Genomic DNA, 26,888 nt, shown 5'->3' on the forward strand with positions numbered 1-26,888 from the left:
ATGCCCAGCATACATATTACCGTAATTTGTGGCTCTTAACCCCTTCCCGCTATATGACGTATGCATATGTCATGAGCGGGGTCATGCACTGACCCCGTCTCATATCGCGGCAGTCCCGGCTGCTATCAATGGCCGGGGACCGCGGCTAATACCGGACATCACCGATCGCAGTGATGCCCAGTATTAACCTTCAGACGCGGCAATCAAAGTTGATCGCCGCGTCTAAAGTGAAAGTAAACTGTGCTGGTTAACTCAGTGGAGCTGTTCGGGACCGCCGCGATGAAATCCCGATGTCCCGAACAGCTTGCTGAACAGCTGGAGGATCCCTACCTGCCTCCTCGCTGTCCGATCACGAATGACTGCTCGGTGCCTGAGATCCAGGCAGGAGCAGTCGAGCGACGATAACACCCATCAATGCCCGGCTGTTGCCAGGCAGTGATCTGTGTAGAAGATCAGTGTGTGCAATGTTATAGCCCCTTCCAGGACCTATAACATTGCAAAAAAAAAGTGAAAAAAAAGTGTTAATAAAGATCATTTAACCCCTTCCATAATAAAAGTCAGAATCACCCCCCTTTTCCCAATAAAAAAAGAAAACAGTGTGAATAAAAATAAACATATGTGGTATCGCCGCGTGCGTAAATGTCCGAACTATAAAAATATAATAGTAATTAAACCACACGGTCTATGGCGTACACATAAAAAAAAGTTCCAAAGTCCAAAATAGCGTAATTTTGGTCACTTTTTATACCAGAAAAAAGTGAATAAAAAGTGATCAAAAAGTCAGATCAAAACAAATATGATACCAATAAAAACGTCAGATGACGGCGCAAAAAATGAGCCCTCATACCGCCCTATATGCTGAGAAAAAAAAAAGTTATAGGGGTCAGAAGAGGACATTTTTTAATGTATACATTTTCCTGCATGTAGTTATGATTTTTTCCAGAAGTACGACAAAAAGAAACCTATATAAGTAGGGTATCATTTTAATCATAAGGACCTAAAGAATAAAGAAAAGGTGGAATTTTTACCGGAAAATGCACTGCATAGAAACGGAAGTCCCCAAAAGTTACAAAATTGCATTTTTTCTTCAGTTTTGTCGCACAATGATTTTTTTCCCCCCATTTTGCCGTGGATTTTTGGGTAAAAAGACTAAAGTTACAGCAAAGTAGAATTGGTGGCGCAAAAAAATAAGCCATAATATGGATTTTTAGGTGCAAAATTGAAAGCGTTATGATTTTTAGAAGGTGATGAGGAAAAAATGAAAATGCAAAAACGGAAAATACCCTGCGTCATTAAGGGGTTAAGAAGATAGATTCCCACAGAATGTCATTTTACAGGTCACTGATAATAGAAGGAAAATGAATTTGAAAAAATGAATAAACTGGATGTATTTACTAAGAAAAGTTTGTTACATTTTTCAAGCTGTTACACTGAGCTTTCCCCTCTGTGCAAGTCACAAGACTGGTTACCCATTCAGTTCAGAATATAGTACAAAATACTCACTCCTCACCCACAAAACAGTGTTGCACCTTCCTACCTCTCCTCGTTTATCTCCATCTTCCATCCTGCTCTCTGATTTGCTAATTATTTAAAAACAACCTTTTCTATAATCCCTTACTATATGCTCCAAGACTTGCACCATTTCTCTGGAATGAAATACAACCACAGTTTAAACATACCCTAAAGAAACATCTTTTCAAACAAGCTTATAACATTCCCTTATTGGTCTCCTCTACTATCACTATGTCTCATTACTATTATTCAGCGGTGTCCCATTCGGTCCCTCTAGTCTGCCAAATAGTCTGAATACTATCAATAGCCCATGACCCTATCTAACATGAAGGATAGCCTTACACCTATCATTTTCTTGCTTTTTTGCCAATATGTCTTTTATAATTAACATAAAGAAAGGAAAATTCTGAATAAGGCTGGGTTCACACTATGTTTTCTCCCATACGGGAGCGCATACGGCAGGGGGGAGCTAAAACCTTGCGCTCCCGTATGCCTTCGTATGCGCTCCCGTATGTCATTCATTTCAATGAGCCGGCCGGAGTGAAACGTTCGGTCCGATCGGCTCATTTTTGCGCCGTATGCGCTTTTACAACCGGACCTCAAACCGTGGTTGACCACAGTTTTAGGTCCGGTTGTAAAAGTGCATACAGCGCAAAAATGAGCCGACCGGACCGAACGTTTCACTCCGGCCGGCTCATTGAAATGAATGACATACGGGAGCGCATACGAAGGCATACGGGAGCGCGAGGTTTTAGCTCCCCCCTGCCGTATGCGCTCCCGTATGGGAGAAAACGTAGTGTGAACCCAGCCTTACTGTTAGATGACAGTAATAATCATATTGGCCCTCATTTACTATTCTAAACCCGACTTCTTTTGTCGGGTTTTTTTGTCGCATCTTTGTCTGCGCCATGTCGCAGACATCGTGCGCCAGTCTGCGACACGATGCAACATTTTTTCCCAACGGACCCGATGTGGATTCTCCCAAACCCGAAAAAGGGGCTTAACCCGACATTTCTGAGATTTCCCACTTATTTATAAAGGTTTCCAACCCGAATTTGTTGTATTGTTGTGGATTTTTTCCCGACAGCTCAGAGGAGTTGGAAACCAAAACCAACAAAACGCACGTGCGACAAACAAGATGCGACATAATAATAAATACCAGGGGGAAAAAGCAGTCGGGTAAGAAAGCAAGATAAACTTACAACCCGATTTTCTTAGTAAATGAGGGCCATTGTCTCAATCTATATATATATAAAACTCAACGTGTGTATGTATGTATGTATGTATGTATGTATGTGTGTGTGTATGTTCCACAAAAACTTTCAAACAACTAAAGATATTAACATGAAACTTGGCACACATGTTACTTATATGTCAGCAACAAACATAGGATAGGTGATTTAACCCTTACTCAGCCCCATTTGCCAGGGCGGGGCTTATGTTTAATGTCGGGATAGGAGGACGGGATAGGAGGTCTGGATAGAAGGTCGAGATATGAGGACGGGAAAGGAGGATGGGATAGGACGTCGGGATTAGAGGTCGAGAAAGGAGGTCGAGAAAGGAGGACGGGATAGGAGGACGGGATAGGAGGACGGGATAGGAGGACAGGATAGGAGGACAGGATAGAAGGACAGGATAGGAGGACGGGATAGGAGGTCGAGATAGGAGGACGGGATAGGAGGACAGGATAGGAGATCGGGATAGGAGGACGGGATAGGAGGTCGGGACAGGAGGTCGGGACAGGAGGTCGAGATAGGAGGACGGAATAGGAGGTCGGGATGTGGGGTTGGGATATGACAACAATATATGAGGACGGGATATAAAGTCAAAAGCTTCCTCCTTTGTTTATTTTCCTCCCCGACAAGGATTAGGAAGGAAAAACCGGGCAATGCCGGTTAATCAGCTAGTAATGAATAAATTATGAACCTAGACTTTTTTAAATGGACAAGTAAAAAAGATAAAATGAAGAAAAAATGAATTGAAAATAAAAAAGACGTTCTATAAGTAATCCAAAGTGATAAGAAATTGCTAAATTGTTTGTGCCATAAAACAAGTTCCTCCATTCTAAACAACTGGGAAACTTTTTCGCACCACTTTGGAACCATTGGAGGGTAGTAGATCCAGTGTATCAGAATAAACCACCTGTTCAGCCCCCGAAAGTAGGTGTGTGATTAAGTCGAGCTAGGACAGAAATCCGAAGAAGGAACCTCATGAAGACCCATTTCGGGAGTAATATTTTTTGAATGTAACCAAGAAGATTATCGAAATAACTTTACACCAGAAAGGTTGTATTTTCAAGCAAGACCACCACCATATATGTAAAAGAGTGCCACTCAAAACATGATCAGATTCTGAAATACCACATGAAGAAGAGTAGGAGTCCCATTGCACACAGAATATAATTTATATGAACTCTCCTATAAACGAATATAGGGGGAGAAGCCATGTGAATGCTGAGAGATAAACCTAGACTGTTCTATAGGGCTCGTTCACATGGGCTGGTTTATTGTGAACTCAGAGTGTGTTTCCTGCTAAAAGCTTGAATGGGGGCGGGCTCTTTGCGCGATCTCCGCAGAGGTATTTTGGCAATGGTGCAAAAAATCCACTGCAGAACCCAGTGACTTCAAGCGGGAAACAGGCTGCGAGTTTGCAGTAAAATCCACCCATGGGAACAAGCTATTAGAGAGTTAAAGGGGTACTCCACCCCTAGACATCTTATCCCCTATCCTAAGGATAGGGGATATATGTCTGATCGTGGGGGTCCCTCCAGCGCTTCCGGAGCAGAAACAGGTGGGTGCCTCATGCTAGATTGCGGGGGTCCCCAGCAGCGGGACCCCCGCAATCAGACATCTTATCCCCTATCCTTTGGATAAGGGATAAGATGTCTAGGGGTGGAGTACCCCTTTAAGTATTCAACTACTCTTCCTATTTAAGGGCTCCTTCATAAGAGTGGATTTATTTGCGAATTTCCTGCTGGGTTTTAGAAAGGGGCCGGGCTCTCCTCGGCTGTCAGCAGCAGATTTTCCGCTGCGGAATTCCCCCTGCGGAAAACTTGTTGTAGACCCTTTTGACTTCAATGGGACTTGCGGCAGATTTTCTGCATTGGAAATTCTGCAGCCGAAATAAATAAATACTATTTTCTAAGGGAAGTTGGGAAATAGATCAACTCTCTAATCAATTTAGGCATAATATCCATTGAACCGTTTTATTCTATACTTCCTAATAAGGAAAATAGTGTAAAGAGTGGAAATTTCCAAATGGGATTCTCTACCACTATTATCCAGAGTTCTGCTCTCACTGTAAAGGGCCCAGCATGTCCATGTATGAACAACTTACTGTTTTCTATGTTTTATTGTTTCTTGTGTAAGGATTTCTTTCTAATGCTATAACTACAAAAAAAAATAGTCAGCATTCTATTTTTTTGGATACTTGGTGGCTGGTATTGTCTACTACTAATAGGACTACTGCTGATTGGTCAAAAGCATTGCATCTGTTTAGAAGGAAAAGCCTAAGCTTCTAACTTAAAATAATCCTGTCATTTAAAAAAATAAAAAACTTGAGACATGCCAAAAGTCTTGACTGGTTGGAGGCTGGGTATTTAGACCCCCAAAAGGTGTTATAACAAGCTGGGAGAAGCTTGCGGCTTTGCATTAACTCACCAGCTCTCTGTCCAGTTGCAGACTTGGGCTCCACATAATGGAGCCCATCTCCTGCAGCTAGGAGGAGATCACAGCAAGATGGGGGATGAAGGGCACAGCCGCACACTTTTCTCTGCTTGTTCAAATCTGTGGGGATTTGAACACCCAGACCCTGACTAACCAAAACTTTACACATGTCTATGTGACATGTCAAAGGTTTTATTTAATTAAAACAAGCAAGAAAAAATGTACAAGGCAGAAAGAGTTGCACACCGAATATAATGTAAAAAATACTTTATTATGTAAATCACAAAAAAGTTGCCTCACACAATTAAAACCACTTAAATAGAGGGGGCAAAACAACCTACTAGCCACCCTCAGCCACAGTGGGGGCCCCAGTTACCTGGGAACTCCCCCCAAGGGACACCTGCCTGTTCTCAATTATACAGATAAGGAATCTCTCAAGACCCACAACCCCTATGCATAGTATATAAGTACAGTCACAGAATAAAGAATAGCCGTTATACGGTCATATACTCATATATTAAAGAATAGAAGATAAAATCCTTATGCAAATATTGTAAATACGACAAAGTACAAAATAGCAGCTATATAGTCAAGTGTCAATATACAAAATATGCGCAGTCAGGAGAGAGGATGAAAATACGTCACACTATCATAAATGAGGGAAGGTGTCCCCCCCAAAAAGGTCCCTACGCATTCCGTCACCAACAAGTGATTCCTCAGGGCTACATACTGCTAGTACCTTCCTTTTATATCCATGAACATTGTTACCTCAGTGCCAGCAGGTCTGTAATCCACATCATCAACTCCTGCATACCACAACACTCAATCAGTTCCGGTATCATACCTTATGTGTCCGTGTGTGTGCTGGGCGGGCGGATAAGTGTTTCCGCATGTCCTAAGTTCTGCGCATGCGCCAATAATCCACATATTCGCAGCACAAAATGCCCGTGAGGACAAACGCATAACTGCTCAAGCGCAACTAAATCATTACCATACAAAAAAAAAATGACGCCATACAAAAAAGATTTGAAGTACTGATAATATAAGCACATGCGAAGCACTACCCAGGCTACGCGCATGCGTCAAGATCTCAATATAGTCATAGTAATAATCATTTTATATAGCATAATAATCATTTGTATCCTATAGCAAGTCCCTGTATTCCTATATAAAGGTATAGTTTTTTTATGCTACAGCATATCCCTTATTTAAATATACATATGTGCCTGCTGCACACAAAAACCACCATTAACTATATAGTCACCATATTATGGTGGGGGGGGGAGGAATAGGGCATATACACATTTACATATATGATCACCACAGTGCATGGTGACTATATTTTACTAGCAGAGTACCCGGCGTTGCCCGGTTTTTCCTTCCTAATCCTTGTTGTGGAGGAAAATCAACAGAGGAGGAAGCTTTTGACTTCATATTCCGTTCCCAAATATATTGTTGTCATATCCCAACCCCATATCCCATCCTTATATCCCGACTAGAGATGAGCGAACTTACAGTAAATTCGATTTGTCACAAACTTTTCGGCTCGGCAGTTGATGACTTTTCCTGCATAAATTAGTTCAGCTTTCAGGTGCTCCGATAGGAATGTATCCACCTTTTCCAGCCCACCGGAGCACCTGAAGGCTGAACTCATTTACGCAGGATAAGTCACCAACTGCCGAGCCGAGAAGTTCGTGACGAATCGAATTTACTGTAAGTTCGCTCATCTCTAATCCCGACCTCCTATCCCGTTCTCCTATCTCGACCTCCTATTCCATCCTCCTATCCTGACCTCCTATCCCATCCTCCTATCCCGACCACCTATCCCGTCCCGTAATATGTGTACGAGGTATTGAAATATCTCCAGCCGTATGGAAGTTATGTGGGAACATACATTTCCCATTAATTTGCATGGGATTTTAAACAAAAACCCTGACACTCAAAAATGGGGGTAGTTAAGGGTTAAATTAACTATCCTATATTTTAAGTGGATATATAAGTAACACGTGACCAAGTATTTTCGAAATATCTCCAGCCGTTTGGAAGTTATGCTGTAACATATATTTCCCATTGACTTGTATGGGACTTTAAACATAGACCCCGACACCGGCAAATGGGGGTGAGTAAGGGTTAAATCACCTATCCTATGTTTGTTGTTCACATATAAGTAACGTGTGCCAAGTTTCATGTTAATATCTTTAGCCGTTTGGACGTGATGCTGGAACATACATACATACATACACACACACACACGTTGAGATATATATATATATATATATATATATATATATATACCGTATATACTCAGCACGATTTTTCGTGCTGAAAACACCCCCCTCGGCTTATACTCGAGTGAACTCTCCACCCGCAGTGGTCTTCAACCTGCGGACCTCCAGAGGTTTCAAAACTACAACTCCCAGCAAGCCCGGGCAGCCATCGGCTGTCCGGGCTTGCTGGGAGTTGTAGTTTTGCAACCTCTGGAGGTCCGCAGATTGAAGACCACTGCGGCCTTCGACATCATCCAGCCCCCTCTCACCCCCTTTAGTTCTGTACAGTACTCACCTCCGCTCGGCGCTGGTCTGGTGCTGCAGGACTGTCCGGTGAGGAGGTCGTCCGGTGGGATAGTGGTTCCGGGCTGCTATCTTCACCAGGGAGGCCTCTTCTAAGCGCTTCGGGCCCGGCCCTAGAATAGTCACGTTGCCTTGACGACGACGCAGAGGTACGTTCATTACCAACGTCCTTCTGCGTCATCGTTAAGGCAACGCCTCTATTCTGGGCCCGAAGCGCGGAGAAGAGGCCTCCCCGGTGAAGATGGCAGCCTGGAACCACTATCCCACCGGACAACCTCCTCACCGGACAGTCCTGCAGCACCGGACCAGCGCCGAGCGGAGGTGAGTGCTGTACAGAACTAAAGGGGGTGAGAGGGGGCTGGATGATGTCGAAGGCCGCAGTGGTCTTCAACCTGCGGACCTCCAGAGGTTTGCCCGGGCTTGCTGGGAGTTGTAGTTTTGAAACCTCTGGAGGTCCGCAGGTTGAAGACCACTGAGGGCGGATAGTTCTCAAGAGGATGATGACAAGAGGATGATGAAGGGGGGGTGTGGGATGATGACAAGGGGATGATGAAGGCGGTGGGGATGATGACAAGGGGATGATGATGAGGGTCTGGATGATGACAGGGTGATAATGATGAGGATGTTAATGATGGGGGTCTGGATGATGACAGGGGGGGGATAATGTATTTCCCACCCTAGGCTTATACTCGAGTCAATAACTTTTCCTGGGATTTTGGGGTGAAATTAGGGGCCTCGGCTTATACTCGGGTCGGCTTATACTCGAGTATATACGGTATATTATATATATATATATATATATATATAGGTGGAAGAGTATAAATATTGTAAGCATACATATATACTAAAATGGAGTCCATTGTGCACATACATATATGTAAGCATACATATATACTAGAATGGAGTCCATTGTGCACACACATATATGTAAGCATACATATATACTAGAATAGAGTCCATTGTGCACATACATATATGTAAGCATACATATATACTAGAATGGAGTCCATTGTGCACATACATATATGTAAGCATACATATATACTAGAATGGAGTCCATTATGCACATACTGATATGAACATACACATATGCTGGAATGGAGTACACTAATAAGACGACAAGTCTAGTTCTATGAGTAAAAATATAAATAATAAAAAATAAATACAGATATTGAACCCACACTGTGTATATGGTTGAACTTGATGGACATATGTCTTTTTTCGACCGTACTAACTATATGTAACTATAAATACATATCCCAAAAAGTATGATAGTAAAGTCCCAATTCTAACAACCATAATAAAGCACCTCTAAAGTGTATGTAGAAAAAACATAACAATAAAAAATATAGTGCATTTCAATAACCTATGTAACACCCAATAGTATGCAATAAGGATAGCTCTATACCATAGCAAACCAATTAACCATGTGCCGGTTAGGATTCCACATGGTGTGGTGCATTATTTGTGACTAATGCCCCCAATATCTTAGATTCTTGTTTTTGTGCATACCCCTCAAAGTTGGAATTACAATAGCAAAAATTCCACATCTCTCATATGTACAACCATGCCGCATATGTCACAATGCTATAGCGTATACACCATTCTGCATTCCAGCACCATAAATACATACTTAGCCATACACCGATAAGTGTCTCACGTCCTCAACATACACCTAGTGTATATGTATTGTCTCATGTCTCATACTCAACATATGAATATCCTATAGCAATATCTTATATACTTCCCCACAATGTATCATATCAGTCCCATACACTCTACCAGTCACCATATCACATCCATTCCACTATGCCCCCTACCATATCACTGGCATTTTAGCACCACTCCACCATCAGTCATACCAGCCTACCCTCACCATTCCTACACACACTATTGCCGGCACTGAGTTTACACTGAATTACATATTTATTAAAGCATCAAATATTGAATATATAGTTATAACAATTATATAGATCCTTATCACCTCCATTGTTTTCCAAAGGCACCCAATATCTAAAAGAAGTTAGTTCTATCTAGTAAGGCAAGAGAAGATGGCATAATAGCCATAAGCACTTAAAGGAGTAGTCCGGCGCGCACTTTTTTCATTTTATCCCGTCCGGGCTGCAAAATAAAAGAAAACACACTTTCTCTTACCAACGAGCCCCCGGAGCTCCGGTACAGATGTTCGGTCCCCGGGCTGTATTCTTCTTACTTCCTGTTAGCCCGACACGTCACACGGAGCTTCCGCCTATCACTGGCCGAGGCGGGGCGTCGCTGCGGCCGGTGATAGGCTGAAGCTCTGTGTGACGTGTCGGGCTAAGAAGAATACAGCCCGGGGACCAAACACCTGTACCGGAGTGTACCGGAGCTCCGGGGGCTCGTTGGCAGATAAGAGAAAGTGTGTTATCTTTTATTTTGCAGCCCGGATGGGATAAAATGAAAAAAGTGCGCGCCGGACTACTACTTTAAGTTTAACATTTTCCATATTTTCCCCGAATCCATTGTAGAGTCAGAAATCTGGCACTGCCTCGGGATACAGGGCTGTAAGTCTGCTGTTGTCAGAAGGCTGAGCGCTCACTATTAACAGCTGATAGTCGGCGGTGCTCACGCTAAGTATAGATACTGTAGAAACGAAAGTCCAGAATAGACAAAGAAGACGCGGATCACTCACCGGTATGATGCTGTGAACTTTATTGAAGGCTGGATACAGTGGGTACATACGGGACGATGTCTGTGGCAGGGCAGGAGGTCTGACAGAGCCCTGTCCGAAGCGACGGCGCCGTTTTACGCCCACTGGGCGTTTCTTCAGGCCAGGAATTTACATCATGTTTGCAGGTAATGCCTCTTTATATAGACCTAATGTATATTAGTGTTTTAAAATAATACATGTAAAAACATATATAGTATATAAAAACAATAATGAAAAGCTGAAAACTTGTTTCTCTCTTTTCCCTTTGGAGCAGTGTCCTGTGTCTATCCCCTCCGTTCTCATTTATTTTTATCCTCTCTAGACCGGCAAATTTGATACAATTAAACTCTCCTCCATGGACCTCTCTCATATGAGTAATAAGCCTGGGTACACCTTTACCGGTTACTATAGACCTCGCATGTTCCCTTATTCTTTCAAATAGCCTCCTCTTTGTCTTGCCAATATAGAAGTGTCCACAAGGGCACATCAAACAATATACTACAAATGTAGTCTTGCATGTTATTAATTGCTTAACTTCTATTATTTTGGGACCCAGTCTAAACGTGCATTTATTGAGATTGTACTCACACATAGAACAATGGCCACATTTAAAATTACCCTGTGGTCTCCTATCTGTCAGCCAATCCCTGTTTTTTCTTTGTTTTTTTGGCTACATTTTTAATATAGTCCCCTAGAGTCTTGTTTCTTTTAAAAGTGATGATTGGTTGGTTTATCACTATTTTATTGATGTCCTGATCTTGTTCCAAAATGTACCAGTGACGGTGTATGATATTTGAGAGAGTACTATTCATGGGTGAGTTACACCTTTTCTTTCTTTTTTGTTTTTAGACAATAACTCCTTTCTAGATTTTTGTTTGGCTTTGTTAAATGCTTTTGTTATAATATCTGTGGGATAGCCTCTAGCGTGGAATCTGTTACTGAGATCTTCAGATTGTTGTAAAAATATATCTGGTCTGGAATTAATCCGTTTCAGTCTGATGAACTGATTGTATGGGATGCTATCCTTCATCTTTTTAGGATGGGAGCTAGAATAGGGCAGCAAGGCATTTTTTGCAATCTCTTTCCTAAAGCCTTTAGTAATAATTTCATTATCTTCAATGGATATCTCAATATCAAGAAACTCTAGTGTGAGATCTCCAAAATGATATGTAAAAGTCATATTTACTTGATTTGTATTATTGAGATATCCAATGAATTCCTGAAAAGAATCTTCTGTACCCTCCCAGACCACCAGGATGTCATCAACAAAGCGCTTGAATAGTTTAATTTTACTATATATATATATAGTATCTACACACACAAATATAATTATATATACACAATATTTTTAAGCAGTATATATATATATATATATATATATATATATATATATATATATATATATATACACACACACACTGCTCACAAAAATAAAGGGAACACTTAAACAACACAAATATAGGCAATTAGCAAGACACCCCCAATTAAGGAGTGGTTCTGTAGGTGGTGACCACAGACCACTTCTCAGTTCCTATGCTTCTTGGCTGATGTTTTGGTCACTTTTGAATGCTGGCAGTGCTTTCACTCTAGTGGTAGCATGAGACGGAGTCTACAACCCACACAAGTGGCTCAGGTATTGCAGCTCATCCCGGATGGCACATTGATGTGAGTTGTGGCAAGAAGGTTTGCTGTGTCTGTCAGTGTAGTGTCCAGAGCATGGAGGCACTACCAGGAGACAGGCCAGTACACCAGGAGACATGGAGGAGGCCCGTAGGAGGGCAATAACCCCGGAGCAGCAGGACCGCTACCTCCACCTTTATGCATGGAAGAGCAGGAAGAGCACTGCCAGAGCCCTGCAAAATGACCTCCAGCAGGCCACAAATGTGCATGTGTCCACTGAAACGGTCATAAACAGACACCATGAGGGTGGTATGAGGGTGAAACGTCCACAGGTGGGGGTTGTGCTAACAGCCCAACACCGTGCAGGACATTTGGCATTTGCCAGAGAACACCAAGATTGGCAAATTCGCTGCTGGCGCGCTGTGCTCTTCACAGGTGAAAGCAGGTTCACACTGAGCACATGTGACTGACATGACAGAGTCTGGAGATGCCGTGGAGAACGTTCTGCTGCCTGCAACATCCTCCAGCATGACCGGTTTGGAGGTGGGTCAGTAATGGTGTGTGGTGGCATTTCTTTGGGGGCCGCACAGCCCTCATATGCTTGCCAGAGGTAGCCTGACTGCCATTAGGTACCGAGATGAGATCCTCAGACCCCTGCGAGACCATATGTTGGTGCGGTTGGCCCTGGGTTCCTCCTAATGCAAGACAATGCTAGACCTCATGTGGCTGGAGTGTGTCAGCAGTTCCTGCAAGAGGAAGGCATTGATGCTATGGACTGGCCGCCCGTTCCCCAGACCTGAATCCGATTGAGAACATCCGGGACATGATGTCTTGCTCCATCCACCAACGCCACGTTGCACTACAGACTGTCCAGGAGTTGGAGGATGCTTTAGTCCAGGTCTGGGAGGACATCCTCTACCTCATCAGGAGCATGCCCAGGCGTTGTAGGGAGGTCATACGGACATGTGGAGGCCACACACACCACTGAGCCTCATTTTGACTTGTTTTAAGGACATTACATCAAAGTTGTCAAACTCCATATCCAGACCTCCATGGGTTGATTTCCATTGATAATTTTTGTGTGGTTTTGTGGTCAGCACATTCAACTATGTAAAGACGAAAGTATTTCATACGATTAGTTCATTACTTTAGATCTAGGATGTGTCATCTTAGTGTTCCAGTTATTTTTTTGAGCAGTGTATATATACACACACACACACAAACATATATAAATATATTTATTTATGCATATATATATATATATATATATATATATACATACATATATATATATACATACATACATATATTTCACAATCTGATCTCTGAGGTTAAACAATCAGATCTCAAAGGTTAGGATACCTTTCTGCTCAGAGGCAAACAGTGAATCAGCACCTTGATGGCCCAGAGCCATAGTGACAAGCCCACACCGGATATGGTGTGGTTTAACCTTTTCATGGGTTAAAAAAAACTTTAAAACAAGGGCACTGCTTGATCTATGCAAAACAGAAAGCCTTTGTTTAGTTTTAGGCCTAGTGGCCAAAAGGGAAACTGCATGCAAGATTTCTGGATTATTTTAAACTATAGATAATAAAATTAGAAAAAACATCACCAAACATTCTTATGGTTAACATGAAAAGTTGACTTAAACCATAGGTAATTTCTAATGACACATTCCCATTAAAATGTATATGTGAAGTAAGATGAGGACGGTGAATCGGCAATGAGACTTTGCATCAATCAGACTACATACACTTTGCATCTTGCTTCCATATAAATCAGGATTTGTAAAAATAAAGTTTGGTGGAGAAGTGCTTTAAAGATACACATTTTATTTATGGTGTATGTTAGTCATCCACCTGCCTTTGAAAAAATATTAACTACAAAGCTAAAAGAAGAATCCTGCATGAAATATCTGCTTAAAATGAAAAGAAAAACTAACTTCATAAATAAAGATGGACATACTAGAGAAAAAAAACAGAATAAGGAAAGCTCAAATATTAAAGTAATTATATGGTTTTGCTTACAAATTGGGCAGCAATTGCTCTTGGTGAAGACATCAAGGTTCATTAGGCTTTTAAGAACAGATTTAGCAGTGGCTTTCTCCATTAGGAATACAAGTCAGACAAAATAAAACATATTAAGGCAGAAAATAAACAGGAAGACATGTAAATTATAATCAGGAAAATTGATGGAATATTTGAGAGGAAGGAGATCAGGTCAAGGTCACTGCTATGAAATGTTTGCCTCACATATCCGGTTCTCCTAGTGAGACTACTTTAAAGGAATATTGATGTGTAAATAATTAATTTTGCTATTAATGCAACCTAAATAGGAATGACCACCTCAGATCACTTGACTCATATCCATTTCAAATCTGAACCAAACTAATTATTCATCCATAACGAGCATTTCTTTTTACTTGCATTAATCCTTCTATAACATCATAATGTGAACTTATTCAATTTTCAAATTCAGCAACTACAAAGCTCAATAAATGTGGCAAGGGACTCCAGACAACAGATAGAAATGACTGTGAAAGACAAAGGTTGTCCGAGTCACCTGAAAGATCTGGAACCAGAGTATGATTTTTGCCATTGCTCAGGAAAATCAGTAAAAAAAACATATATATATTTTCTGGCTGACCAAAGTGCTTACACCTCTGTCCATGTGAGGACCAGAGTAGAAGCAGATCCCCATAGCAAACCTCTTCTGCTCTGAACAGTTCCTGACATGGACAGAGGTGTCAGCAGGAAGCACTGTGGTCAGACAGAAAAGAAATTCAAAAAGAAAAGAACTTCCTCTGGGGCATACAGCAGCTGATAAATACTGGAAGGATTAAGATTTTTTTTAATAGAATTTACAAATCTGTTTAACTTTCTGGCACCAGCTGATTGAATAAGGACTGAATCAGCATTGGAAAGGCTTTCTAATATATTTCACTTCCAGTTTACCCATAATCTAATTTACAATGCCTTCAGAGCTAGAATAGCATTTGGATTAAATATCTGATCTAAACATGTGCTGGAACAATAGTTTATGACAAGTTTGTTAGTTAAAGGACATCTGCAGCACTCATACATAAAAAAAAAGACCAACCTTTCCAACGATACCTCATTTGTCAAATTTGGCCCAGCCATTCTCTTGTAATTGCCACCTGTAGCAGTAAGCAGCCATGTCATAAAGACTAAATTTCCCATGACTCCCTGCGCCAGCTTCCTGTTAGCTGCTGCTCTCTCCCCCTCCTCTCCCCCCACGAGGAAATTATAATAAATTATAATAAAGTGACTCCCACAGCTCCTTCCCTTGTGGTTATCTCCTCCCATCCACCCCTCTCAGCTCATCAGCCCTCTCCACCCTCACCACATGTACTGATAGGCTGCGGCCCCTAGTACTGGGCGATATACTGGTATGAACCGGATACCGTTTTTTTTTTCTCCCACGGTATGGATTTTTGCCCATACCGCTATACCGGTCGGGCCCCTCCCCCACCCTCCGGATGAATTGTAGAGCCCAGCGCGGCGCCCTCACTTGTCCCGGTGTGCTTCTGTGGCCCGATAGAAGCTAATCCATTTACTGTGTCCCCCTGCTGCGCCTGTCAGCCAGTGTCCCCGCGAGCACGATCAATCCCCACCGCTAGCAGGATCCATGTGCCCACTAGCGGTGTCACAAGAATGCCTCCCGTGAGCACGATCGCTACCATCACCGCTAGCGGGGTCCCTGTACCCACTAGCGGTGTCACAAGAATGCCGGCTCTGTTCCCCGTCCCTGTCAGCTCTCAGGGTACGGGAACAGATTTAAAAGCCTCGCGCGCAACACTACACAAATCGCATAGGGCTAACGTAGGCAGCGCTAGGAGCCTAGCGTTAGCCCTACGCTATTTGCGTAGTACTGCGCATGCGCAATACTACGTTAGCTGCGCGGGAGGCTTTTAAATCTGTTCCCGTACCCTGAGAGCTGACAGGGACGGGGAACAGAGCCGCGCTCGGCATTCTTGTGACACCGCTAGTGGGCACAGGGACCCCCCTAGCGGTGATGGTAGCGCTCGCGGGGAGCACATTTGACACCGCTAGTGGGCGCAGGGACCCCGCTCGCGGGGTGGGGGGGGCAGGCGGTAATACTGTGATACCGCGATAATAAAAAAAATACCGTGATATTCATTTTAGGCCATACCGTCCAGCACTAGCGGCCCCTACTGTGCGCTCAGCCAATCAGGGCTGAACGCATAATAACATTATGAATATTTATAAGATGGGAGGAGAGGGGCCGGCATGACAAGCGGCAGGGGGAGTGAAGCAATCCCCCGGCGCATTATGGGCATTTGTGACGTAGCGTGGACCAAGATGGCGGCTCCATAGAGAATAATAGGTTGACGCTACGCGGGTTAGGGGGCCAGGAGATGACTTCCGGTGGCGGCATAGCGGAGAAACGGGACCAACCAGGTAATGGATCCCATTTAGAAACTTTTATAATTTGTGATAATATTACATTTGGGCCCTAATTTGCTAGCGCTGCAGTTGTCCTTTAATCCCTAAAGGACGCAGCAGATTTTGGCCTTGAGGACATAGTCAATTTTCATTTTTGAATTCTGTTTTTCCCCCATTTTTTATGTTTCCATCCACATAGCCATTTAAAGGGGTTATCCAGGAAAAAACTTTTTTTTTATATATCAACTGGTTCCAGAAAGTTAAACAGAGCACTTTACATCTATATATGAGGTATTTCCTTACTCAAGAGAAATCGGGTTTAAAATTTTAGGGGACATTTTCACCTATTACCCCTTGTGAAAATGAAAAATTCAGGGAAAAATCAGCATTTCAGTAAAGAAAAAAACTTTCATTTTCACATTCAACGTCAACGCAAAGTCGTCAAACATCTGTGGGGTGTTAAGGCACACTGTACCCCTTGTTATGTTTCTTGAGGGATGTAGTTTCACAAATAGTATGCTATGTGGGGTGTTTTTTGCTGTTCTGGCACCATGGGGGCTTCCTAAATGAGACATGCCCCGCAAAAACCATTTCAGCAAAATTCGCTCTCCAAAATCCCATTGTCGCTCCTTCTCTTCTGAGCCCTCTAGTTCACCCACAGAGCTTTTAACACCCACATATGAGGTATTTCCTTACTCAAGAGAAATTGGATTACAAATTTTGGGGGCTTTTTCTCCTTTTACCCCTTGTTAAAAAAATATATGGGTCTACAAGAACATGTTATTGTAAAAAATGAAGATTTTACATTTTCGCCTCCACTTTGCTGCTATTCCTGTGAAACACCTAAAGGGTTAACAAACTTTCTGAATGTCAATTTTAATACATTGAGGGGTGAAGTTTTCATAATGGGGTCCATTATGGGGTATTTCTAACATAAAGAAGAAATGCTTATGAAGAAATATAAAATCCCATCCCTTCCCCCAATATCGCGCCACACCCCTACCCTTCAATCCCTGGTTGAACTTGATGGACGTATGTCTTTTTTCAACTGCACTAACTATGTAACTATGTAACTTTAAAACTGAACTGGTCCCTGAAAAATTTAGATTGTGAAATATACTTGAAAAATTGCTGTTGATATTTGAAGCCCTCTGATGTCTTCAAAAAGTAAAAACATGTCAACTTTATGATGTCAACATAATGTAGACATATTGTATATGTGAATTTTCCTTGCAAGCAGAGAGCTTCAAAGTTATAAAAATGCAAAATTTTAACATTTTTCATGACATTTTTTAATTTTTCACCAATAAATGATACAAGTCTCAATGAAAGTTTACCACCAACATAAAGTAGAATATGTCACGAAAAAACTATCTTGGAATCAAATTCATAAGTACAAGCATCCCAGAATTATTAATGCTTAAAGTGGTCAGAATTGCAAAAAGGGCTCTGGTCCTTAAGGTCAAAATGGGCTCGGTCCCGAAGGGGTTAAAGGCTTGTTTTTGTGGGTGCAACTCTACCTTGTAATAAAACACTTTATTATAAAATGTACGGCACAAAAATTTATATGGGTGAGTTGAAGATAAAATTTGGGGAAGTTTCTTTTTTACACAGTACACTATGGTAAAACTGACAAGGTATTTTTATTCTTTAAGTAAATTTGATTGAAACAATACCCATATTTTTTTTTTATATTGTACGACTTTGAAAAAAATATACATTTTTTTTTTTTTACAAAATAAGTATGCTTACATTTTTTAATTTTTCCGTACGAGTCTGTATGATGGCTTTTTGTTTGCTCTGTAGTTTTTAACAGTACCAATTTGTTTTGAAGGGACTTATTGATCACTTTTAAGTATTATTATTTTTCATTTTTTCTGATATAATAGGAGATAAAATCTGCAATGATGGTGTTGTTTAAGATTTACGCTGTTCGCTGTGCATGATTATTAACATTTTTTAAATAGTTCTGACAATTCCACATGCAGCGATACCAGATATGTTTATTTATTTATAAGGAAAAGGGGATGATTAAATTTTTTTTATAAAAGGAGGATCTTTTTATATTTTATAAAAATCTTTTATTAATTAATAACATTTATATCCCAATAGATGAATAGTAGAATCTAGTATTAGCAATAATTGTATATTTCACTGTTCAATGCTATGTAATAATCATATTTGCAAAGAGGGACAGCGTACAGATATAAGCAAGAGACCCCAGTCCACCATTTTAACACAGAACCCATGAACTTGTGCTGCTATTTTAGCCTTTATTTTATCCTATAGATCAGCATTATAGCTGAAGTCATTGTCATGAACACTGAGTCCCAGCTCAGGATGCGCTACAGGATGCACATGAACGTCCTGGTGCATTAGGTATTAGGCAGCTAGGTGTACATTAACAGTCATGGACGTAAATGTTGGCACCCCTGAAATTTGAAGTAACATTGAAGTATTTCTAACAGAAAAGGATTGCAGTAACACATGTTTTGCTATACACATGTTTATTCCTTTTGTGTGTATTAGACCTAAATCAGGGAGGGGAAAAAAAAGCAAATTGGACATAATGTCACACCAAACTCGAAAAATGGTCTGGACGAAATTATTGGCACCCTTTAAAAATAGTTGATAAGATTGTTTCAATCATGTGATGCTCCTTTAACCCCTTAAGGACTTAGCCCTTTTTCACCTTAAAGGGGTAGTCCAGTGGTGAAAAACTTATCCCCTATCCTAAGGATAGGGGATAAGTTTGAGATCGCGGGGGGTCCGACCGCTGGGGCCCCCTGCGATCTCTCTGTACGGGGCCCCGGCTCTCCGCCGAGATAGCGGGTGTCGACCCCCGCACGAGGCGGCGGCCGACACGCCCCCTCAATACATCTCTATGGCAGAGCCGGAGATTGCTGAAGGCAGCGCTTCGGCTCTGCCATAGACTTGTATTGAGGGGGCGTGTCGGCCGCCGCCTCGTGCGGAGGTCGACACGCCCCCTTCCAGCGGGCTGTCGGGGCTCCGTACAGGAGATCGCGGGGGGCCCCAGGGGTCGGACCCCCCGCGATCTGCAACTTATCCCCTATCCTTAGGATAGGGGATAAGTTGCTCACCACTGAATCACCACTGGACTACTCCTTTAAGGACTCGGCCGTTTTTTGCAATTCTGACCACTGTCACTTTAAACATTAATAACTCTGGAATGCTTTTAGTTATCATTCTGATTCAGAGATTATTTTTTTGTGACATATTCTACTTTAGCATAGTGGTAAAATTTTGTGGTAACTTGCATCCTTTCTTGGTGAAAAATCCCATGATTTGATGAAAAATTTGAAAATTTTGAATTTTTCTAACTTTTAAGCTCTCTGCTTGTAAGGAAAATGGATATTCCAAATAATTTTTTCTTTTTATTCACATATACAATATGTCCACTTTATGTTTGCATCATAAAATTGACATGATTTTACGTTTGGAAGACACCAGAGGGCTTCAAAGTTCAGAAGCAATTTTCCAATTTTTCACAAAATTTCCAAACTCACTATTTTTCAGGGACCAGTTCAGGTTTGAAGTGGATTTGAAGGGTCTTCATCTTAGAAATACCCCATAAATGACCCCATTAAAAAAACTACGCCCCCCAAAGTATTCAAAATGACATTCAGTCAGCGTTTTAACCCTTTAGGTGTTTCACAGGAATAGCAGCAAAGTGAAGGAGAAAATTCACAATCTTCATTTTTTTACACTCGCATGTTCTTGTAGACCCAATTTTAGAATTTTTACAAGGGGTAAAAGGAGAAAATTTATACTTATATTTGTAGCCCAATTTCTCTCGAGTAAGGACATACCTCATATGTCTATGTAAAGTGTTCGGCGGGCGCAGCAGAGGGCTCAGAAGCAAAGGCGCGACAAGGGGATTTTGGAGAGTACGTTTTTCTGAAATGGTTTTTGGGGGGCATGTTGCATTTAAGAAGCCCCTATGGTGCCAGAACAGCAAAAAAAAAACACATGGCATACCATTTTGGAAACTAGACCCCTTGAGGAACGTAACAAGGAATAAAGTGAGCCTTAATACCCCATAGGTGTTTCATGACTTTTGCATATGTAAAAAAATAAATAAAAACATTTCACAAAAATGTGTTTCCCCCCAAACTTCACATTTTTGCAAGGGTTAATAGCAGAAAATACCCCCCAAAATTTGTAACCATCTCTTCTGAGTATGGAGGTACCCCATAAGTTGGCCTGAAGTGCACTACGGCCGAACTACAATGCTCAGAAGAGAAGGAGTCATATTTGGCTTTTTGAGACCAAATTTTGCTCGGGGGGCATGTCGCATTTAGGAAGCCCCTATGGTGCCAGGACAGCAAAAAAAAAAAAAAAACACATGGCATACTATTTTGGAAACTAGACCCCTCGGTGAACGTAACTAGGGGTTAAGTGAACCTTTATACCCCACAGGTATTTCACGACTTTTGCATATGTAAAAAAAAAATATTTTTTTTACCTAAAATGCTTGTTTTCCCAAAAATGTTTTTTTTTAAAAAGGTAAAAGCAGAAAATACCCCCCAAAATTTGTAACACAATTTCTCCCGAGTACGGCAATACCCCATATGTGACCCTAAACTGTTGCCTTGAAATACGACAGGGCTCCAAAGTGAGAGCGCCATGCCCATTTGAGGCCTAAATTAGGGACTTGCATAGGGGTGGACATAGGGGTATTCTACGCCAGTCAGTGGCTGTCTGGTAATACTGGGAGTAGTTGTTTTGCAACAGCTGGAGGCTCCGTTTTGGAAACAGTGGCGTACCAGACGTTTTTCATTTTTATTGGGGAGGGGAGGGGGGCTGTGTAGGGGTATGTGTATATGTAGTGTTTTTTACTTTTTATTTTATTTTGTGTTAGTGTAGTGTAGTGTTTTTAGGGTACAGTCGCATGGGCGTGGGTTCACAGTAGTTTCTCGCTGGCAGTTCGAGCTGCGGCAGAAAATTTGCCGCAGCTCAAACTTGCAGCCGGATACTTACAGCAGCTGTTACAAAACTACAACTTCCAGCATGCGCTGACAGACTGTACATGCTGAGAGTTTTAGTTTTGCAACAGCTGTAGGCACACTGGTTATGTATCACTGAGTTTGTGACCTAACTCAGTGTTTCACAACCAGTGTGCCTCCAGCTGTTGAAAAACTACAACTCCCAGCATATACGGTGCATGCTGGGAGTTGTAGTTTGCAACAGCTGGAGGCACACCGGTCGTGAAACACTGAGTTAGGTAAAAAAAACTCTGAGTTTCACAACCAGTGTGCCTTCAGCTGTTGCAAAACTACAACTCTCAGCAGTCACCGACAGCCAATGGGCATGCTGGGAGTTGTAGTTATGCAACCAGCAGATGCACCACTACAACTCCCAGAATGCACTTTAGCTGTTTGTGCAAGCTGGGAGTTGTAGTCATACAACAGCTGAAGGTACACTTTTCCATAGAAAAAATGTGCCTCCAGCTGTTGCAAAACTATAAGTCCCAGCATGCCCATAAGGGAATGCTGGGAGTTGTGGTGGTCTGCCTCCTGCTGTAACTACATAACTACAGCTCCCAGCATAACTACAGCTCCCAGCATGCCCTTTTTGCATGCTGGGAGCTGCTGCTAAGCAACAACAGGAGGCTGTCACTCACCTCCTACTGCTGCTCCGGGACACAAGACAGTCCCTCGCCGCCGCCGCTCCTGGGGCCCCAATCTCAACAGGGACCCGGGGATCGGGGTCCCCAGCTGCCGGGGTCCACGTCCCGCACCCGCTCACGTCCTCCAGAAGAGGGGCGGAGCGGGTTGCGGGAGTGACACCCGCAGCAGGTGCCCTGATTGGTCGGCCGGTAAACCGGCTGACGAATCAGGGCGATCGTGAGGTGGCACCAGTGCCACCTCACCCCTGCTGGCTATGGCTGTTCGGGGCCGTCAGAGACTGGAGACCCGATTGACTCAGAATCGCCGCAGATCGCTGGACTGAATTGTCCAGCGATCTGCGGCCATCGCCGACATGGGGGGGCATAATGACCCCCTTGAGCGATATGCCGCGATGCCTGCTGAACGATTTCAGCATGCATCCGGCTCCGGTCCCCAACCGGCTAGCGGTGGGGACCGGAATTCCCACGGGCGTATGGATACGCCCTGCGTCCTTAAGGACTCGGAATGCAGGGCGTATCCATACGCCCTGCATCCTGAAGAGGTTAAACTCACCTGGGGCAAGTAACAGATGTGGGCAATATAAAAATTACACCTGAAAGCAGATAAAAAGGAGAGAAGTTCACTTAGTCTTTGCATTGTGTGCCACACTAAGCATGGACAACAGAAAGAGGAGAAGAGAACTGTCTGAGGACTTGTAACCTTGAGATTGTTGATTTTTTTCCACAATTTTGGTTCTCAAGTCCATCTCCAGAGATCTAGATTTTCCTTTGTCCACAGTGCGCCACCTTATCAAGAAGTTTGCAACCATGGCACTGTAGCTAATCTCCATGGGCATGGATGGAAGAGAAAAATTGATGAAAGGTGTCAATACAAGATAGTCCGGATGGTGGATAAGCAGCCCCAAACAAGTTCCAAAGATATTCAAGCTATCCTGCAGGCTCAGGGAGCATCAGTGTCAGAGCCAACTATCCGTCCACACTTACCGTAAATGAACTACAACGCTACGGCAGGAGACCCAGGAGGACCCCACTGCTGACACAGACACATAAAAAAGTAAGACTACATATTGCTAAAATGAACTTGAGAAAGCCAAATTCCTTCTGGGAAAATGTCTCGTGGACAGATGAGACCAAGATAGAGCTTTTTGGTAAAGCATATCATTCTACTGTTTACTGAAAACAAAGAAAAGAACACAGTACCTACAGTGAAATATGGTGGAGGTTCAATGATGTTTTGGGGGTTGTTTTGTTGCCACTGGCACTGGGTGTCTTGAATGTGTGCAAGGCATCATGAAATCTGATGATTACCAACAGATTTTGGGTCGCACTGTACAGCCCAGTGTCAGAAAGCTGGGTTTGCGTCCGAGATCTTGGGTCTTCCAGCAGGACAATGACTCCAAACATATGTAAAAAAATATCCAGAAATGGATGGCAACAAAGCGCTGAAGAGTTCTGAAATGGCCAGCAATGAGTCCAGATCTAAATCCCATTGAACACCTGTGGAGAGATCTAAAAATTGCTGTTGGGAAAAGGCGCCCCTACAATAAGAGAGACCTGGAGCAGTTTGCAAAGGAAGATTGGTCCAACATTCCAGCTGAGAGGTGTAAGAAGCTTATTGATGGTTCTAGGAAGCGACTAATTTCAGTTATTTTTTCCAAAGGGTGTGCAACCAAATATTAAGTTAAGCCCATTTTTGGAGTTCAGTGTGACATTATGTCCAATTTGCTTTATTTTCTCCCTTTTTTGGTTTAGTTCATATACACACAAAGGGAATAAACATGTGTATACCAAAACGTGTTACTACTATCCTTTTTCTGTGAGAAATACTTAATTCTCTCGAAAAATTTAAGGGGTGCCAACATTTACGGCCATGACTGTATGACCTTTATCGTCTAGGGCAGGGGTCCTCAAACTACGGCCCGCGGGAGCGCATTTACCCGGCCCGCCGGGTGTTTTTGCCTTAGGACATCCCTGTGTTCCGAAAGATGCTTTCGGAACACAAGGATGCCTCTGTGGAGTCCCTGCGGCCCGCGTTTACTTTAAAAACTCGGGGACCGTCGGGAGCAGGTGCACGCAGCGACATCACTGACGTCCCATGCATGCGCCCATGGCAACCGAGCAGTGGAGAAGAAGCAGCAAGGATGCGCGCGCTGGTAGTAGGTAAGTGTTTACCAGCGGCGCGTCCTTTCGGTGTTCTGACCACTGATCCTCCGGTCCTGCTATGGCCGGAGCGGTGGTCGGAACACTGAAATGGGGCAGTACACAGGCATACAGCCTCCAGCCATACTTTATGGCTGAAGGCTGTATGCCTGTGGGGGAACATACTGCCAACGTAATTTGGGGGACTATACTGCCAGCCTAATGTGGGGGAACATACTGCCAGCCTAATGTGGGGGAACATACTGCACCTAATGTGGGGGAACATACTGCACCTAATGTGGGTGAACTATACTGCCAACCTAATGTGGGGGACTATATTGCACCTAATGTGGGGGAACTATACTGCCAACGTAATTTGGGGGACTATACTGCACCTAATGTGGGGAACTACACTGCACCTAATGTGGGGGAACTATACTGCCAGCCTAATGTGGGGGAACATACTGCACCTAATGTGGGGGAACTATACTGCAAGTAATGTAGGGGAACTATACTGTCAACGTAATTTGGGGGACTATACTGCCAGCCTAATGTGGGGGACTATACTGCACCTAATGTGGGGGACTATACTGCACCTAATGTGGGGGACTATACTGCACCTAATGTGGGGAACTATACTGCCAGCCTAATGTGGGGGACTATATTGCACCTAATGTGGGGGAACTATACTGCCAACGTAATTTGGGGGACTATACTGCCAGCCTAATGTGGGGGACTATACTGCACCTAATGTGGGGGACTATATTGCACCTAATGTGGGGGAACTACAACCTAATGTGGGTGAACTATACTGCACCTAATGTGGGGGAACTACAACCTAATGTAGGGGAACTACTATCTAATGTAGGGGAACTACTACCTAATGTGGTATACTGCCAACCTAATGTGGGGGAATTGTACTGCACCTAATGTGGGGGAATTGTACTGCACCTAATGTGGGGAAATTGTACTGCACCTAATGTGGGGAGCTATACTGCACCTAATGTGGGGGAATTGTACTGCACCTAATGTGGGGGAATTGTACTGCACCTAATGTGGGGGAATTGTACTGCACCTAATGTGGGGGAATTGTACTGCACCTAATGTGGGGGAATTGTACTGCACCTAATGTGGGGAAACTGTACTGCCAATCCTAATGTGGGGGAACTGTATTGCCAACCCTAATGTGGGGGAACTACAACATAATGTGGGGGATCTATACTGCCAACCTAATGTGGGGGGAACTGTACTGTGTACTTAAAGTGGTAGTCCACTAATAAGATATATAAATTTATTCATGTTTTGTTATCTATAGTCCGGCCCTCCAACGGTCTGAGGGACCGTGAACTGGCCCCCCGTTTAAAAAGTTTGAGGACCCCTGGTCTAGGGGTTCATTGGGTTATCTACAAATAGAAAAATTTAGCTAATTTATTCCATAAACAGCACCACACTTGTCTGCATGTTATGTGTGGTATAACAACGGGGTTCCATTCACTTCAATGGAACTTGAGCTGCAAAATCATAACCAACCTGCAGACAATGTTGGTGCAGTTATTTATGTTTTGTTTTTTTTAAGAAATCAGCTCTGTTTTTCTAATGCTGGATCCCCTTTAACTCCTAGATGCCATGGGATGTACATGAATGCTCTGGCTGTCTGGTACTTGAAGGGTTATTTCAGTATTTTTTTTTTCTTTAGCATTTGAGCCTATGGTGCCAAGTTATATTACTGTGTAATATGTTTCTATTACCTCCCCCTGTCATTCTGTCCCATTTTCATGCATGGGAATCACACCTGAATGTGCTGTAGTGCAAAGCTTTTTCTTTCATATTACTGTTGTCTCTATTTCCCAAAACCAGAGACATCTCCTGTCACATGGTCTCCAAAGGTGTGTGGCATATGCAACCTTTGCAGAGGAAAAGTGGATCAGTTGCCCATAGCAACCAGATTGCTTTTTATTTTTCAGAAACCTTTTTAAAAAATGAAAGAAATTAAAGAATCCATCTGGTTTCTATGAGCAACTGGTCAACTTTTCCTCTGAACAGGTTTCAATAAATCCAATAGTATTGTAGTCAGAATTTTATCTAAAGTAAGGAATGGAAGGAAGGAATTGAGAAGAGATTATACTTCATGCCGACTGTGGCAGGCTGCAGAGAAGAGGCGTTATGCTGCAGAGTGGAGCTTCATTCTACAGCGCAGAAGCCTCAGCACAGGGGGAGAACACGCTTCTTCCACACTACAAGTCTATACCAATAATGTTTTATTCATTAATAACTCTTAAAAAATAATGCGTTTTAGAGCACCACGTATGGCTGCACCACTGAATTAGATCATACAGTAGCGACATGCAGATATACAAAGTATTTGTAAACTTTTACAGCTGTAACAAATTTTGCATTCATAACATACTTGGGAAATCGGGTTACTGAATTTATATATATATATATATATACACACATATACAGCTGTAAACACTGCCAAGGACAATATGTATATTACTGGGAAGGAGGGTCAGCATTCATACATACGGTGTCCATATTAGGACATCATCAGGCGGCACACAAACCTCCGACATACCTCAGACGTCAGCCGGACAACAGTTAAAGTTTTCCAGCCTC

The 26,888-nt window shown here is 42.7% G+C and overlaps 1 protein-coding gene across 2 annotated transcripts in view; it reads right to left on the reverse strand.

The window, feature by feature from the left end:
• The window catches only part of LOC130277036 (ADP-ribose glycohydrolase MACROD1-like), a 656,083-nt gene that overhangs the window by 83,962 nt on the left and 545,233 nt on the right, over positions 1-26,888 (reverse strand). The window contains exon 5 of one of the 2 annotated variants that reach the window (XR_008845345.1): positions 10,588-10,603. The exons of the other annotated variant lie outside the window; for it this stretch is intronic. The gene's annotated coding sequence lies outside the window, so the exon portion shown is untranslated. Of the gene's footprint in view, positions 1-10,587; positions 10,604-26,888 lie in introns of those variants that run through there. 2 annotated transcript variants of the gene reach the window in all.

The sequence above is a fragment of the Hyla sarda genome, chromosome 6, assembly GCF_029499605.1.
Source record: "Hyla sarda isolate aHylSar1 chromosome 6, aHylSar1.hap1, whole genome shotgun sequence".
Lineage (NCBI taxonomy): Eukaryota > Metazoa > Chordata > Amphibia > Anura > Hylidae > Hyla > Hyla sarda.